A 19872-nucleotide genomic window follows, 5' to 3' on the forward strand; every position below is an offset into this window, starting at 1 on the left:
TTTTATGAAGCTTGGGGATGAAACACCATACGTTTTTTTCTGACTTTGTTTTGATGACAGATATACTTGTCTGTTGGCTAAGTGCCGCACTAACACACAAGAAATCTGAATGATGGAGGAGTTGCTTGGTGAGAAGGAAATGTTATATTTTTATTTCTTGAAAAACAGTGCTGTGCTGTGTATGCATGTGTAGCAATAAGTGCCTGTTAATAGCTGGAAGAATTCAATAAGGGACTGCAAAGTCTTTGAGTGAACCACACACACTTTGTTTTGTTTTTTTAAGATCAGCAAATTGCTTTCCAAAGCAGGCTGCATTAAAGTTTATTATGATATAATCACACAGTAATGGGATGTAGTCTTTGCTGGACAAAGATACTGAGTGGGGGCTGAAATACATCACGCTCACAATATGTTGCAGTGCTGTAAACAATTACACCGTCCTGGGACATGGTGACCTCGGGGAGAACAGTGTCCTCACACCACACTCTCTCATTTTACACATCGCTGAGCAGCCAATGATTATTCATGAGGCCGATTTCTAAGAGGATTACACAAGAGCAGCAGTGGATGGTGATATTTGCACCTTTAACAAGAGGAGAGACACATGATGCTGCTGAATTTGAGATAAACTCAAGGTCACCAAGGCTATTCATTGAGGAGGAAATATGATGCGCAAGTTGAATGAGTAATACGCACACGCACACGCACACACACACACACACACACACACAAATATTAGCTGCCATATGCTGAATCTGTCCTCTCAATACTGTGAAATGACCTGCTAAGGATTTGTGGCCTGCCAGCAGTCAACCATCATAGGTTGGACTGTCAAAGTGCCCTTGAGCAATACACTACACTCAACTACCCACTCAGTTTAGGGAAAATGCTACAGTGGTTCATTAAAAAAAGGAGGTGTCATCGCATCCATAATGCTGATATACATTAGGTGATCATTGAAGGCTTGGTGGTAAATTCTTATGACCTACACTCTTAAGGCCCTGGTTTAAGAGAGAGTATGTGTTCTTACCATAACTCATTATAGCATTATACTCCGCATTACTTTGTAATAACAGAAGTTCAAAATGTATAATCTCTCATTTCAGAATAAATCTCTTTATACTACAGACATTTATTCACGAACCACTTGTGAATAAAGTGCTCAGCCGTGATGTGCTCCCCCGGGAATGTGAACATTTTGAGTATGTATTTATTTCAGTCCGATCATGAGCCATTTTCTCCGAAACCATGAAATGAACAGAATGACAAATTACATCCAAACGCTACAGATTGCTGTGATGAGCATCTGCAGTGTCCATTTCAAGCATGTGGTGTCTATCATTTGTGCACTGAAATGTGCTTCATTAACTACTCCCCGCTCCCACTCTTTCCATCTCCCACCCAAACACTGCCTTCATTGTGAACCAGAGAATGTCTTGTGCTCAGATGTATGATTACGACAATAAAGGCAATTTATTCCCCTTGAACAACCTCAATCTTTTCTGTGGTGGCCTGATGGAGAGATGATTGGGCTTTCCAAGTGATTGAATGGAGTGATAATTCCAGCGTGATCCGTTTGCTACAGTCTCAGGATGGAAGGCATAGAGAGTAGCCTATATCCGCTCGACAAGCCTTGGGAATTACTGCTCAAAGTCCTTTATAAAGTTTGTGGACGACACCACCGTTATTGGATTACTGACAATGATGGGACGACCTACAGGGAGGAAGTGAGAGCCCTGACGTTGTGGTGGCAGGATAACAACTTCCATATCAACATCACCACAGTTTGTGTTGGCCGGAGTTCTAATTACAAATCTGCTTTGAATTTAATCAATATTGTTTGCTACATGATACAAAAATGAATCATCCTAATTGTCACAGCAAACCGTGACATCTTTTGTCACTCCTGTACGACATAGTTAAAATGTGTAACTTAGTTTCAAATCCAATATTGCACTCCCATGGGATAATAATTGGATCTGTGCAACATGTTATGTACAAGACAAGGCCAGTAAAAAAGAAAAATAGCTTATTTATTGATAATCCAAAATTAAACAAAATGTCTCCCCATACTATACAGTAGAATGGATCACTCATAATATAACTTTGGCATCCTGTGGAAAAGATTTCGTACCGTCAATCTCACGTCTCCCGGTAGTTGTTAGATTACCTGCATTGTTATCCTGCCACGTGAGTGTGAATAAAAAGCGTATGTCTGTGAGTACTACAGAGAAACGTCGGTAGATCAGTCAGGTCAGACTGTTGTACTGTACATGTGTAAAAAAAAAAATCCCACCCTGTGTGAAGGAAGCGGTGCCTTTGATGAGTGGCCTCCTGGTGGCGCTATAATAGGGCGGGCAATTAATGCTCGTCCCTATTGGTGGTGTAAGTCCACATACCAAATTGGGACTTGCTGGCATGCTGCGAACTGGAGTTATAGCTGTGTAAAGCGCTGTTTAAAGCCAGTGGCCTCCTGGTGGCGCTATAATAGGGCGGGGCGGGGCTTCAGCAATCAATGCTCGTCCCAATTGGTGGTGTAAGTCCACATACCAAATTTGGACTTGCTGGCATGCTGCGAACTGGAGTTATAGCTGTTTAAAGCCCGTGCTCAAACGGACATAACGGACAAACGGACAAACGGACAAACGGACAAACGGACATACGGACGGACATAGTCAAGAGTAGAGCGGCTGGCACCGCTAAAAATGCTTTGTACACATCGCACCAATGGTTAGCTAATGGCACTGTGGTGTGCCTGCGTGAGAGGAAATAAGAGGTAACTAGAAAAAGTGCTCCTCGGAGCACAAGTCTCCGCCAGGTCAGGTAGGTTATTATGGCCTCCTGGTGGCGCTATAATAGGCCACTGTGAAAAGGATGCCATATATTCCTAGGCCTTGCACGGCAATCGGACACCGCATGCATGATTTGAGGCATTTTGTTCTAAAACTGTGTTTTGCTAAATTTGACCTGCTGGTGGCGCTATAACCAATGTTAAAAGGGTGGCATTTGTTCCTCAACATAGTGTGAATGTGCGTTCAAAGTTTCACCGTAATCGGACGCTGCATTCATGATTTGCGGCATTTTGTTCAAAACGGGCCACTCCTGCAAACATTACATGTCAATGTTAGCCAATCAGGATGGCATATGAAAAATCAAACAGATCCGTCTTGATCACATGACTATATAAAGGAAATATATGAACATATATGCCAATATATGGCAGGTATATGCAGAATATATGCTGCATATATGTCATATTCAGGTTCATATATGTGCATATATGTTGATATATAGGGAATATATGTCTCATATATAGCTCATATATGTTAACATATATGCCACAATCAGGTTCATATATGTGCATATATGTTGATATATAGGGAATATATGTCTTATATGTAGCTCATATATGTTCACATATATGCCACAATCAGGCTCATATATTTGCATATATGTCATAAATGCCTACATATATAGCTAATATGTATTTGACTTTTGCATATATGTCATACATAATTCCTATATATATAGCTCATAGCTCCCTTTTTTATTTGCAAGGTAATATGTGCATATCAGTCCAAAGTTATATAAGAAAATGAATTCATTATTGTACGTATTTCCATCCAATGTAGATTTTGGTTTGTGGATTGTGGAAGATATAATATAAAGACAATATTGTTTAATTAGGTCTGCATGCTGCCACTCTTATTTTAAAACACAACTAAAGACCTTTCTGTTTTCCACTGCCTTCTAGAGGCACAACAATTTAAAATGTTTTACATGATGTGAACATCATCATCATTATCAGTTATTATCATCATTAGTAGTTTTATCCTTCAACTTCTTGTTTATACCCCAAAATGACTGCTATACAGGTTTTGTAGCAATTTGTAGCAATTATAGAAATATTAGACCTTAATTGTCGAATGTTTAAGAATGTTCTAATCATGTATAGGCCTACTTTATTTTACATTTTGGACAAAATAGCCAATTTTACATTGAGGTGTGCAGATATCCCATGCAGTGCCCACCTATCCTGTTACTTACAGCAGTGGTTCTCAACCTTTTCAGGCCACAACCCCCCAAAATAATCATATTTGAACTGGGGACCCCAACCCTAATATGTACTTGTAATGTAGGAGTTGAGGCATTTAGTTTTAATTGACTCAGTTCCACAGATCAATATTTTGAAAATAGCCGATCAACAAGCTCACAACGCCTTGATGGGCTATTTTGCCTCTTTCTTATATTATTTAGCAATTTGGCCAACATTTGACCAGTTTTTTAGTATAGTTTGTTGATTACTTTTGATGCAGTAATTATTTTATTATTTTTATTTTTTTAGGTATTAAAATGGTTACTTAAATTGTCACTTCACTGTCATCTGGGGACCCCCCCCCCACTCCCCAATCATGTGGGGATCCCCCTGGGGGTCCCGACCCACAGGTTGAGAACCACTGTGACACCTACATTGCGACGTTACGTCACGCAGCTAAGGGCGGAGCTTATTAGAATTTGAACAGAGGCGGAGAAAGTGAAACTAACGTCTGTCGGCTCCGTCTAGGCTGAGCGAACATTTATTTACAAACAGCTTGATTCCATGCTTCTACTCTACTAGATAACAGGTAAGTTTAATTAGTTTATGGAATTAAAATGTTATCCAACTTGTTAGTATCGTAAACGTGCAGTTTTTATTAGCCATGTATCACACGACGCTCGTCCGTCACGAGCGTCATGGCTGAACTTAATCCTGTTTTTTGCACGTTCTCCATTTAGAACCTGTACATCTACATAAACGTTCAGATTTTAAATATAAAGTGCTTACTCTATGGCCATGGATGTTACAAGTCTACTCGGGCACTCAGAAATACCCGTATTGTCTGTATTGTTCAATAAAAAGCATTTTAATTTGATCGGTGGCCATTTTCTCCGTATTTCCTTATGCGTTCAACTACGTAACCCTATCGGTTGGGAGGTGTACTGCACTCTGATACATCGTAAGTCTATGACACAATGGCCACCGATCGGATTAAAATGCTTTTTTTATTAACAATCTGGAATATACGGATACTTACACCCACCCGAAGTGAATTGTAACATCCGTGGCCATGAGGTAAGCACTTTATATTTGAAATATGAACGTATATGTAGTAGTAGGGCCGTAAATGGAGAAATAGCAAAAAACAGGTTGAAGTTTCCTCATGACTCATGATACAGTGATTCGCTCAGTTCTAGCTTAAATTATGTTTCGTCGTAAGACACTGTTGCACGCCCAAAAATCACTGATCTACAAGCTTACAGCGACACATTGTGAGCTTGTAGATAAGGTTTTTGGGGCGTGTTAACACAGTCTTAGACATGGCATTAGCATATTAATTTCCATGTGGTGCATGTCAGTGTTTATCAGGTATAAATCAGTCCACAACACAAGCTAATGTTGGACTCATTTATTTTGACTGTAATTAATTATTATTATCATATGTATGAATTTTGTTTGAAACCTACAGTACAAAGTACAAAAAATACTTAGTTTTGTTTTGCACACAGCTAGCTAACAAAAGCAGGTAATGTTTATCAGTGGTTCTCAAAGTGGGCTCCAGGGACCCCCAGGGGTCATTGGGGGGTTTCCAGGGGGTCCCCAGGTAAATGAAGTTATATAGCATCAAAATCAGTTTAACCACTTAAACCCTATAAATTGCCTATTTGAAAATAGCAGATCTACAATCTCACAGTGCAGCGCATGGTGATGCGTTGTGAGCTTGTAGATCAGCTATTAAAAAACTAAAAAACACTGTAAACAAACTGTGTGGAATATTTCTGAAACACTTTTGTAATTCAAATCTTGAGTCCTATAGCCAAGTACATGGGCTAATAATTAGGGGGTCCTTGACATGAACATGTTTGAGAACAACTGATTTGTACAAAATTAATCATTAATCAGTTCTGCGAAACACTTTGCCAAATTCATCAGAAGAACTGAATGAATTATGAGCAATCTGATGAGTTAACATTACATTTTAAATTACTGACGCACAAATAATATCTATGTCTATTTCTACTATCACAGATGCTGAAAGAAACACCTGGCTGGCAGCTAGTGAGCACTTAAAACCAGTGCAAAGACTGGACACGACAAGAAGAAGTGCGAAGACGATTTTCAGGTGAAAAAAACATCTGCTGCTACGTGACGTCTTTCAATAGAGTCTGAGGATGTCTTTTATTACATTTTTGGATACCTTTTACTTTCGTTTGATACTTTTCTTTTTTGTTGTTTGACATGTTCCTCCTTTATAATTCTTAATACTATGTATGCAAATAAAATTAATGGGTAGCCTGTACAAAACATTATGCCACCCTACACCTGTAAACTTGTGTTATGCCCAAGTTGAAGCTGTTACCCTCAACTGTTGATCTGGGGTCAATGACTAAATTTTTTATTTGTTTTTCTGTCCTTTAGGTGTTGCATGGTGACAGCAGCAGTTGTTGAAAGGATAATGAAGCTTCCCGACTCGTCTAATTGTCTTAGGTAGTGTAAACTGTTTTTTCTAATCTGTTTTAAAGCATTGCAAATACGGAGACTATATGGAGGTCATGTTTTAGTTTAACAATCTATTGTTATGTGGAAAGCAACAGACGAACACTGTTAACATGCAAACCATATATGTCTAATTATAAGGTGAAGTTCTCACAGCTACAAAATGGATGCTGAGCATTGAGGGTCCGGTCGGTGTGGCTCCACAGATCAACTTCCTGGCTGGACTGGCAGCTTTTCCAGTTATTACAACTTCACTCTGGTGCACAGGAGCACGCCTGAATTCATTCAAAGGTAACTTTCTGCTTGAAGTAGAACCATCATATGTAACTCGTAAAATGTGCTCTCTTGTAGAGCAGCTATGAGTGCACCTTTTCCATATGTGATTTTTGATTTCAGATGTTTCGTTGGGATCAACCCATTGGCACCAAAACGACAAAGCTGCTCAGCCAGAAAAGTGCCTTGAGGGAAGGAGAGATGGAGAGAGCGATGCCACTGGCTCACAGATGGCGCAGGGGCGAGTACCTGTAAAGGTGAGCCAGTTGCGATACCCCTATCGTATTTTGCATATTGCTTTGCCGTCTTAGGTCATATTTTAGTAGAGTTTTATCATTTATTTAGTTTTTTAGATGTCAAACATACCATGAGATCATTCGACAAGACAAACTTACATAATTCTATTATTATTATTATTATTATTATTATTACACAATTCTAACCAATAATTGTAAATATAGAAGGTGTCTTGGACTCATAAATGCACTCACTTTTCAGACAATTCAAAATAATTGCATGTTTATGAAAAAAACCTAATAAACTAATAAAATAGATACTGTTTGAATAAAGGCTTTGGGCTATCAGCCGATAAACTCACAAGGAAACTCATGTACACTAAATCAGGTGGTGTAGCAAAACTTATATACTTGGAGTCTTTAGAAGATAGACTCGAGGCATTTTTCCACTGTTGTCTCATGTCCTTTTGGTCTCTTTGCAGAGGCAACAATGAAGAAGTGACCGCACGCAACTAAAGGCCAGCTGGGTCAAGCCATCAACAGCAAGTTGCTCAGGCATCGCCGAAAGGCAGATAATTGAAATTATTATTCCTGTCTAAGATCAACCAATTATTTTCTGTTGTGATTATGTTTAATTGAGATTTTGAATAAATGTTTTATAACTTCTAGATATTGTGTTTTTTATTTAATTAATGCAGGTATGCATATTTGTATTTATGTAGGTATACATATCCTTAACATACTGCATATGTGTAAATAAACATATATGACCTATATTTAACATATATGTGTAAATAAACATATATTACCTATATTTAGCATATATAATATATAATGCATATATGAAATTGGCCCCCTACATATATGGGCATATATGCAGCATTCATATATATGCACATATATGTGCATATATATGTACATATATGGGCATATATGCAGCATTCATATATATGCACATATATGTGCATATATGGATATATATGTGCATATATGTTGAGAGACATATATGTAGGGGGCCAATTTCATATATTTGGCATATATGTTGAACATATATGTGGCAATATAGGTTCATATATTTTCTTTCCGTGTGAGATCATGTGTACCGATTTGCGTGAAATTTGGATCAAATATGAAGGCTTAATATCAAAAAATGTGTTTTACATAAGTCTGCCTCCTGGTGGCGCTATAAAAGGCAAATGTGAAAAATGCAGGGCAAAGGTTTGTCCTTGGCCTCTAGAGAGTGTGCATACAAAGTTTTACACTGATCGGTGCAGTTATAGGTAAAAACACGAATCGGCCTGTTACAGCGCCACCATGAGGCTGATTTGAACATTTTCAAATGGCATTTCTTCCTCGGCCTAATGGGAATGTGTGTGCAAAAGTTCACGGAAATTGCATGCTGTGTTCATGATTTGAGGCATTTTGTTCGAAACAGAGTACTCCTGCAAACTTTGAAAGACAATTTTTGCCAATCAGGATGGAATATGAAAAATCTGAAATGAGCCGTTTCTTTTAATGACTATAGAGATACTGTGTACCGATTTGGGGGATTTTTGGCCAAAAATTGTAGGAGTACTGTTCAAAAATGTGTTTTGCACAAATCGGCCTCCTGGTGGCGCTATAAAAGGCCCATGTGAAAAATTTGGAGCAGAGGTTCGGCTTTGGCATCCAGGGACTGTGTGTGCATTCTTGAGAGAACCAGAAGCTCAAGCTGCATTGGGAACAAAAACAGAGATAGGGCATTTTTATTCTACTCGGGTTGTCCTACAGTATGTGCTCGGGTTAGGAATTAAGAATTGCGAATAGGTATTGTCTAGTAGTTCAAATGTGTGACAGGCACTAGCTGTGGCTTATCCAAGCTTCCTTCCTGCATCAGAAGCAGAAGAGAGGGAAAAATGATTTGCTCCGACTGAACAAGGCTAAACAGCCAACCAGAGAACTGTACCCCCCTCTCCGCCCCACCTTCTGTTATCGACGGGTGATAAAGGGTCCAGTCTCGGGTGAGCGACCAACACAGAGGCCTTACTACCACTGATGGCCGTGTAGACACTGGACATTCTGCGAACGATTTTCAACCACAGGAGCTTATCAATGGCCCGTTGACTTGGTGTTTCACAGCCTTAAGAGACGTGAGCTCTGTGAACAAACTGTTGTTCTGTGAACAAAATGCTTCACAAAAAGAATGTTGGTGTAAGAGATTAGCTGGAAAAGCTCTGGGGAGAGCATGGGGGGAGAGAAAAAAGTGTGCGTTCGTGCTTGTGTGTTTTGGGTACAGATTGGACATTGTGTGTGTGTGTGAGAGTGAGTGAGTGAGTGAAATGAAAATGACATGACTATAGAGATGATGTGTATAGATTGGTCTGATGTTTGGACCTAATCTGTAGGAGTAATATTTGGTTTTTTTTGTGCAAAAAATGGCCTCCTGTTGGCGCTATAACATGCCGATGTGAAAGATTTCGGGCATTTGGCCTCCAGGGAGTGTGTGTGCAAAGTTTCATGGCGATCGGTCCAATGGTGCCAGATATTAGCTGCTCACAGACGGACGGACAGACACGGACTGACACATGAACGGACAAGGCCATGCCTTTGGCCTGGCGGAGACAATTAAATTAACTGGTCTGCCACCCTGCAGATGGATATTTCATCCCCAAATGCCTACTCTTGTTTGCTTAGACACGTACTGTAACCATTACATTCATCTAACGTGGGAATAGTAACTTGACGGTTCTTGACCATTAAGGAGAGCCTATGCCGCAATTTATGTGAATGTTTTACCTAGAATGTATTAGTATCACAGTGGAAAGGGCACTTTCAACTGTTGCTCCATGTTCTGCTCCATTAAACCCCTAAATCTCCCTGAACCATCCCATCCAATGTTCCTAATAGCCTAATAATAATGACAGGCACAGCAGAGCACGGAATAAATAATGTATCTGGGTTAAATATGTTCACCGAATTAAATTAATGGATTTTAAGTCAATCCTAGATGGTAGTTTGGATACTACCGCTGCCAAGGGGAGTATTCAGAATTTGGTGTGCAACAAAAATGCTTACACGTAGAAAGGAGAAAAAACAGTTCTCTCACTGCAACTGTAGCGAACACTGCCGCACATGGCTAATTCCATCGACTTTTCATTGGATGCATGATTTTACCACTTGAACCCTAGAATCCATATTCTGGGCCTAACCTTCGTCAAAAATAGCACATATACAAGCTCACAATGCATTGCAACGTGGCACTTTGTGAGCTTGTACATTGGTTTTCGCCGAAGATATTTAGTGTACAGCGAAAACAGGAGTAGTAACTCTTCCAAAGCCCCCCTCGCCCCCCATCCCTCGCACTCACTTTAGACCCCTCCCCATCCCGCACGAAAAAGTAAACATTATTGGACTTCATTAAGTCTGGAAGCAGTTACGTTATAACACATGTCTTCTCAGGGGATGTTTAGACCAGCGGAGCAATATCAGAGCTGCACATGCATGGACATGCACTGCGTACCAGGGTGCCAATGTTATAATATAATTAAATAAATACATCTGCAGTGAATGGAGGTAGTGATCCAAATCTTTCATTGAGATATTAGGCCCTGGTATCATGTAGGATCCTTACTGGTTCAGAAGTAGCACTGCCTGTAGCTCACAAGTGCACTATCTCCCCTGGCCAATCAAGCATTCCGTCTTGGAAGTGTGGTAGAAGTTCGGTTCAAATTCCAAGTAGTGGTTTCTTACTATCTACTGTATGCATCGTGGCTACAAGCTGTGCGACCTCTCTTTTCATTTTCAAATTTCAAGTAGGACATGACACTTACGGCTTTAAACATTCCTATAGGAAAACTGATGGGACCACAAAACAGTAGGATTTATGATGTCCCCCATAGCACAGTAGCACAGTAGCAGAGGGTCAAATTCTGTAACGTGTAGCAGTTGGCACATGTGCAATAAATGTGTGCACATGCCCAAGTGCCTCAAGTCCTCTTTATGGTCATATTGATTGCAAGGGACGACTGATATACAGTGGTCATCGCTGGCTATCAGAAGACAAAGGTCACCATCATCCATCAGGACCACTCAGAGACAGCAAACTGATATATCATCGCTGTGGAAACCTTGTACTGTATGTCCAAAAGTGTTACTTTTCAGGAAATGGAAAAACATATCCTGTGTTCCAATGGATCCAATCAATGTAGTTATAACTTAGTCACAATCTCTTGTTAACTCTTTGCCTGCCACCGACGAGATTTCTCGTCAGATTATGCTAAGGCACAGCCTGCCACTAACGAGATTTGTGTTTTCAGTTGTTTTCCACCAGATGAGGCTGTTTGCTACCTATGAATGATGCCTCGCTTGTCAGAAAAGGATAGACCCGGACCAAAAAACTGCTTGTTTACTTCCTGTTTATTTGTTGTGGAAAAATGGCTTCATCTCAGTTTTTGGCAAAAACAAGCCACATTCAACTGGCCATAACTATGCAATGGATTACCACGTGTCACGTTGCGACATGTTGTGAGCTTACAGATTGGCTTTTTTCGCTACTTTTGCGCGACACTCTTGTACGACGAAGTAGGGAATTAATTTGTGAAAAAAAATCACACCCTGTGGTGGTCTGAGTGGTCTGAGTCCACGTACCAAATTTGTACTTGGTAGCATGCTGCAAACTGGAATGATGGCTGTTTAAAGCCCAGCCAATGGGCAGACAGAGGGGGTGGGGCTTAAGTAATGACAGTTAGTCCCTATTGCTGCCTTTAGTCCATGTACAAAATTTGTACTCCATAGCATGCTGCGAACTTCAGTTATGGCTGTTTGAAGGCCAGCCAATGGGAAGACAGAGGGGGCGGGGCTTCAGCAATTCATGCTGGTCCCTATTGATGGTCTAAGTCCACATACCAAATGTGGACTTGGTGGCATTCTGCAAACTGGAGTTATAGCTGTTTAAAATCCCGTGCTCATCCCGTGCTCATACGGGCGCTGGGGGTCCCTGGACCCCTCTTTGATAACTTCATCAATTCATGCTCGTGCCTATTGGTGCTCTAAGTCCACATACCAAATGTGGACTTGGTGGCATGCTGCAAACTGGAGTTATAGCTGTTTAAAATCCCGTGCTCATCCCGTGCTCATACGGGCGCTGGGGGTCCCTGGACCCCTCTTTGATAACGTCATCAATTCATGCTCGTCCCTATTGGTGGTCTAAGTCCACATACCAAATTTGGACTTGGTGGCATGCAGCAAACTGAAGTTATAGCTGTTTGCTTCTTTGCCGTGCTCATCCGGACACACGGACGGACGGACGGACAAAGTCAAGCTTAGAGCGGTTGGCACCGCTAAAAATAATGGAATATGGAGATACATGGTTTCTGCCCAACAGCAACGATATAAACATTTGTAAGAGTCAGCTTGGCCAGCATCCAGAGAGACACACGGAACAGTACTGACCTAACAACGGGCCAGCATCAGGGGCTGTTTCACACTGAAACAGAATCAAGAAAAGAACACTATATCGTGTTCTTGCGTGGACAAAACGCAATGAACAGTTGAATCTAAATGGTGCCTTTTTTTCACTAGACCCACTGGAGATCAATATTAATATTAATTACTAATAAAAGAATATCTGACTACTTCTTCAACTACTGTTTAAAATGGAGCGACCTCAGACCTCATCACTCAGACTCAAGAGAAAGCAGCTTTCCAGAGCAGTAGAAAGAAAGAAAATCCAATAAAGAAATTAATCATCATGACAAAACGTGTGCGTTTATACTATTTACTGTACGTATAAGAGTGTCACCGTGTGCATGTAAAAGTATGTACTAATGTGTGTGAACTTTTGTCTCTGTGTATCCTCTTTGGGTGAATGGGGAGTTGTGTGGGAGAGTGAGAAACAGCGGGCAGAGGATTATCCAGATCAGTCAGTCTATGAAGGGGGTTATGAAGGGCTCTTGTTTACCTGAAATCTCATCAGGTTTGGGGCGAGCCTCTCATCAAAGCTACACATCCCAGCTAACATCTGCTGACACTGATCAGCACACAGCTGTGCTGTATAAACCACCAGGGTTTCAATTGTGAAAAAAAAGCAGAAACAATTCATAATCTTATTACTTATTTTCATTATTTTTGAAAAATAAATACACATCGTTATCGTCAGATTCGTCACTGTCGGGCAGAAACCTTGTTTCTCCATATACGTTTTTTGGTACCTTAATGCCCTACTTCAACATACAAAAGTGTCGCACAAAAGTAGTGAAAATGTAGTAATAGTACGTTTTATAAATAATAATAAAAAAGGAACGGTTTTGGACATACAAGGTTTCAACCCAACAGCGTTGATATACTACTACTACCACCATCACTACGCAGCCCTCACACCGCCGATCCAACCGATATGTCTGAGTCATAGTGTCGGGGGCCTTGTCAGAGTACCCGTTGTATTATCAAAATGTTATCAATATCAGACTAAAATATCAGTCTACATTTCCCAAAAGTAAATGCATATATTTAATGCAGTCTGACCAGAAGCGGGGATAAAACATATCACCACTGGTGATGAAATGAATAACCAGAGGGGGTATATCAAAAGCAGAGGCATGGATTCCCCCCTTCCAACCTCCGACAAATAAAACCCTGTGTAAACCACCCACAACACAACGCAATGACAGTAAGAGAAGGAGAAATGTATTCCACCATACAAACACACAGCAAAGAACTGCAACAAAGGAACTGTCCCTGGCACATACATGCAAGCAACCACAAGCCATGCATATGATATGCTCACACACGCACAAGTGCATTCACATGCAAAGTCATGTGCATTCACACACACACTGCAAATCTCCAGGCTATTGATCTGTGTGATCAGGCCCGATAGCTGCGAATGGAGGCTCTTTTTTCAGTTAAGAACAGCACCCCGTTGTCACACACACACACACACACACACACACGCACACGCACACACACACGCACACGCACACGCACACGCACACGCACACGCACACGCACACGCACATCTTCTTTTACTCTGTCCAGCACTTTATTCCATCCACACCCCCTCCTATTGTTCTTTGCTTCTCTCTTTATTGATCAAACAAGTCTGTTTGTCTTCCCTCTGCACCACACCAATTACTGGCTCAGTTTTCTCCCTGCTTCATTTTGAGAGAATCTTTGATGCTCTTATGCAGCGGTTCCCAAACATTTCCATGTCAAGGACCCCACAAATTGATATGTATTTGGCAGCGGACCCCTATTAGAAGTGCTTAAACTGTTCCTCATTTTGTAGGGGACCCCCTGGAACTCCATCAAGGACCACTTTGAGAACCAGTGTTGTAATGTACGTGTACCTCTGGAGCTCCTGGAGCCATACCAGCACCAACGTGTGCTATAAAATGTATGCCACTCCCCCCCAAAAAGCTAACAAACCCCCAAACACCAAGCGAATCTTTGGGGACAGAGCCTTCAGTGTGGCAGCCCCCACCCTGTGGAACTCTCTCCCAATTCTCCAACACCGCACTCTTTTAAGGCTGCCTTGAAAAGGCACACATTCTCTCAGGCTTATGGCAAATAGTCGTTTGTTGTTTGTTTGTTTGTAAAGTGTCCTTGGGTTCATGAAAGGTGCTATATAAATTCAACTTCAAGTTATTATTATTATTAACAATTGATAAAAAATTATCAACAAACGATAATGTTGTGTTTCACAGTTATGTAATTGTGAAACCTGGCAGTTACATCTGTAATTTAAACACATTATTTGGTCAGATGTTGCACCTTATCCTCATCTCCTCACACAAATCTGAATAGAACCAGAAGAACATTGTACGACCCATTTCCCCATCCCTCTGTGCTCACAGAGATAAGATCAGAGGCCATTACATACCATTTGTCCACATAATGCAGTATGGTACTGATAAGCACAATGAACAACAGAGACGTTAATAAAATCACCAGAAATCAGCCGTACAAAAAAATCACCACTGCCAATAATCATGCTTACAATACTAAGCAAAACCAACAGGATTAGGATTTTAACCATAATCATGCAGCCTATCTTGACTTAATATGATTAGAATGGAATAAAATGAAAATGAAAAGACAGGACAGTACAGTATGTCTAAATATGTAGGCATCTTAAAAGTCACACATTTCACAGCGCAACTACCATTGCACTTATGCTCCTCCCTCAAGGAGAATTGTTTGGAAAGAAATCTACCAACAGTACATTCAAAACAGGATTAAAGTAAATGCAGCATAGATGGATTAAACGGTTGACACAGGGCCATATTTGGACCATTTCACCCATTGTACACTAAAGCCAGATTTGCATTTTGTTGCTCACAACTTACTTATACAGTAGTAGATCAATGGTTCCCAAAGTGTGGTCCAGGGACCCTCTCAAATGGACCCTTAGAGGTCTGTAACTCTGAGAGGGTACGGGTCCATTTGGTTCCATTTGCAAACTGGGGCTATTATTATTTGTAGTTACGGGGGTCCTTGACATTTAAAAGTTTGAGAACCACTGCAGTAGATCTTATATGAAGTACTGTATAAATGAAGCCTGAGCTCATAATATCGATGTTGTCATTTAGATCTGCTGAGCTGCTTACAAGTGACTGGAGCTGAAAGAAGATCAATGTAGCTTCTTAAGCAGCTCCGTGTTATTGAATGAACTCCCAGCACACTTATCTACCGTTAGCTTATCGACCGCTGCTCAACCATGACAAACTACGGTCACTTCACATTTCAAAACATGCTGACAGATACACATAGATGCACATATCACCTCCAAACACACATTCCCCCCCCCACACACACACACACACACACACACACACACACACACACACACACACACACACACACACACACACACACACACACACACACACACACACACACCCCGCCCCCCCTCTGGATAAGGACTGGGGCTCCCGTATCTGCACCAGTCCAGTTGTTGTCTATGTAAGAACGCCAGATTGTCATCATCCTCCGTTCTGTCTCTCTCTCTCTCCCCATTTCCTCTTCATCAGTTTGCCTCCAGAATCCAGGCAAATAGGTTGCGTGATTGATCTCAGCATAGCGATACTGTACGTCCGCAACAACAACCGCGAGAATGGCGTCTAACAAAGCTACGCTTACATGACACACAGCCCCAACATGAAGGACCACCCAAAAGTGTTTGTATTGGTTCGGCAATATAGTTTTTTTTTTTTAACGCAACCACCCGGATTTAGCAAAGAAAGCTGAGATTGTCCTCACTCTCTATTGAGCGAAGCGCATAGAGACTGACTTGTTAGTCTAGCAACTAAATGGTTTAGTTTCGCACGCACACACACACACACACACACACACACACACACACACACACACACACACACACACACACACACACACACACACACACACACACACACACACACACACACACACACACACCACCCCCCTCCCCCTTTAGGCTAGTAGTACAGCTCCACCCCTCAAGGTCTACTACATTAAATCTGCTCCTCGTGTCAAATTGATCATCATGACGCCCGTGATCTTGTGAACTAACAGCAAACGGGATCAATTATTCAATCTCCCAGCTGCCCTGCACTGTTCTTCACAAGGTATCAAGAGATCAGACTAAGCCCTCGACAAGCCAATAAGGTTCTGGCGGCGAGCCACCGATGTCTAAGAGGGTGATAAATAAACCTAAAGGGTTCAGATGCTGTTGTGACAAGCAAAAGAATCTACTTATGTGGGTGTTGACCTTGTCAGCAGCAGTGCTTCTCACATTCTTCGCCACAAGGGCATGGAGGATCCTAGTCTACCCCGGCCCCCGGGCTCTGAAGTGATCTCCTGCTCAATTTGCACATGACCATGTATAGATTTTTCACTTCAGCACAATTTGCTCTGACTCACGCTATCTGTATGACTCATTCACTCTGCGACTGGCTTGCATGTAGCTGTCCCTTATCTTACCAGTTACATACTGTACCTGTGCTATCATAGAAACCCAACTGTATAGTATTTGGTATCATTTGTAAATACAGTACATATACAACATATATTGTTCTACATATTTCCTATTTTAGTCCCCCCCCCCTCCCCCAGCCTGCACTGCCATGTACTGTATGAAAGTTCATACATAGTGGACTGTTCCATTTTATTTGTATCCTTTTATTTTATTTTACTTGTTGTACCTACCCGCTTTAATTAGCATTTTTGAAGCTTATTATTGTCTCCGCCAGGCCGAAAGGCATGGCGAGAGAGTATGTTTTACCCTCCGTCCGTCCGTCCGTCCGTGTGTGTGTGTGTGTGTGTGTCCTGTCTGTGTGTTAACAGCTAATCTCCGGCACCGTTGGCCCGGTCGCTGCGAAACTGTGCACACCCACTCCCTGGATGCCAATTCAGAACCTCTGCCACACATTTTTCACATGGGCCTGTTATAGCGCCACCAGGAGGCCGATTTGTGCAAAACCCATTTTTTCTCATTACACCTACAGCTTTTAACCAAACGTCATGCAAATCGGTACACAGTATCTCTATAGTCATGTGATCAACCCGGATCTGTCTGATTTCCCATATTGCATCCTCATTGGCTAAGGTTGGCTTCCAAAGTTTGCAGGATTGGTCCGTTTTGAACAAACTGCCTCCAATCATGAATGCAGCTTGCCATTTCCATAAAATTGCACACGCACATTCCCACTAGGCCGAGGAAGAAATGCCACTTGAACATTTTCAAATCAGCCTCATGGTAGCGCTATAACTGGCCGATTTGCATTTTTAACTATAACTGCACCGATCTGCGTGAAACTTTGCACGCACACTCCCTAGAGGCCAAGGAAAAACATTGGACTGCATTTTTCACATCTGCTTTTCACAGCGCCACCAGGAGGCCGATTTATGTAAAATACATTTTTGGAGATTATTCCTTCAGATTATGTCCAAAAAACACGCAAATTGGTACACTGCATCTCCATAGTCATGTGATTCTGATGGATCTGTCCGATATTTCATATTCCATCCTATTTGGCTTACAGTGGCTTCCAAAGTTTGCAGGATTGGTCAGTTTTAAACAAAATGCCTCAAAACATGAATGCAGTGTGCAATTTCCGTGAAAGTTTGCATGCAGATTCCCACTAGGCCGAGGAAGAAATGCCCCCCTTTTCACATTCACATTGGCCTTTATAGCGCCACCAGCAGGTCTAATTTAGCAAAACACATTTTTGGAACAAAATGCCTCAAATCATGAGTGCAGTGTCATCCCATTGAAAGGCCTAAGAAGAAATGCCACCCTTTTCACATTGGCCTATTATAGCGCCACCAGGAGGCCACAATAACCTACCTGACCTGGCGGAGACCTGTGCTCCGAGGAGCACTTTTTCTAGTTGTTCTTCAGATTAGACTTTTATTGTACCAGCAAGACATTTCTTTTCACAGCCTGTTCTTCATAAAACAGTAGCATACAACACAATATATGTGTACAGGAAAAGACAATGCATGGCATCTCCTAACACAACAACATGTCAGCGAGGCAGTTTGTTTAATGTTGCAATGGCTGAAAAAAAATGATAACTCAAAACTCAGAGAGCCTCCAAGAGTACTTCCAGGTCTATTTATTCAAAAACCTGAAGTATCTATGCTTATGTGGGTGCTGACATTGTCAGCAGCATGTGCTTCTAACATCACAAGGACATTATCTACTTATGTGGGAGGTGACCTACTGCTGATGACTGGTTGAATGCACATTATACAGCACAGAACAGTGATTGATTCTCAACCTTTTTAATTTCAAGGACCCCCAGTTTGATACAAATCCTCTGTTTTACTTTAACTCGGAGAGTGTATACAAATGGGTTCAATTTTTACACTCGCAGACCCTTAACTCCTCAAGGACCCCACATTTGGCGGCACTTTGGATCCAGCTTTGGCTGTGTTACAGAGACGTTTGGATCACAGATATCCATGTTTTAACGCTGCTCCATCCACTCCACCCCGCAGTCAGGATTATAATTCACAAGCACAGAATGGATGTGTGAAAATCACACGTTCTCTTATTCATGATCTCAGTACTGAGGATAGCAAGGTCCAACCTCAAGCACGTACAGGTCGTAGGGGCCCATTAGTAACTATTGTTCACTGTAGTTCTACTGTGGTGTAAAGAAACTAGACTATGTACTCAAGTACTTTTTGGGGTATTTTTTACTTTCTTCAGTATTTACAATTTTCAACCCCACTACATCTCAGAGGAAAATATAGTACTTTTACTCCACTACAATTATACTGCATGAAAACTTTAGTTTCTAGTTACATTGTAGATTGTGATTATTACAAAACACACTAACCACTTCAGCCCTATATATATTTCGGCCATTTGAAAATAGCAGATCTACAAGCTCACAGTAGATCGGCTATTGCAGTATTGATACTTGAGTAAAACATGTGAGTACTTCTTCCATCATCACTGACTGAGACATAGTAATATAGACATGACAGCCCTATGAATAATACATAGAAATAAGCTAAATAAAGCTTGTAAAAAGAGATGCGCTAAGTGCTCCTTTAACAACATCTCAGTTCTCTTACCTGATGATGTTAGTGACAACAGGAGTGTGACCATCGACCCGACAAAGCGGCAGGGTGGTTTCATCAATTGAACGGACATAGAGAGAGAGAGACAGAGAGACAGAGAGAGAGAGAGAGAGAGAGAGAGAGAGAGAGAGAGAGAGAGAGTTGTTAGTACTGAATAAACGGTTCCTTTTATAAGTTAATGGTTTGTCTCAATACATCGTGTTCTGCACAGTGGACCATTATTTCAAACAAGCTGTGACTTTATAGCATGAGTCAAACCAAATGTGTCATAACAGA

General features: G+C 41.3%; 1 protein-coding gene and 1 long non-coding RNA gene across 2 annotated transcripts in view; one reads left to right on the top strand and one right to left on the bottom strand.

Moving 5' to 3' along the window:
• The window catches only part of ncam2 (neural cell adhesion molecule 2), a gene marked incomplete at both ends in the record, with an annotated part of 200882 nt that overhangs the window by 103374 nt on the left and 77636 nt on the right, over positions 1 to 19872 (bottom strand). The window lies entirely within an intron of this gene.
• LOC311040488 lies at positions 4525 to 7712 on the top strand. The gene is made up of 6 exons (XR_014600276.1): positions 4525 to 4625; positions 6068 to 6161; positions 6458 to 6526; positions 6677 to 6826; positions 6932 to 7065; positions 7527 to 7712. It is a non-coding gene; the product is annotated as an uncharacterized lncRNA (long non-coding RNA).

This window comes from Gymnoscopelus microlampas (assembly GCF_963454915.1).
Source record: "Gymnoscopelus microlampas genome assembly, chromosome: 24".
Taxonomy (NCBI): domain Eukaryota; kingdom Metazoa; phylum Chordata; class Actinopteri; order Myctophiformes; family Myctophidae; genus Gymnoscopelus; species Gymnoscopelus microlampas.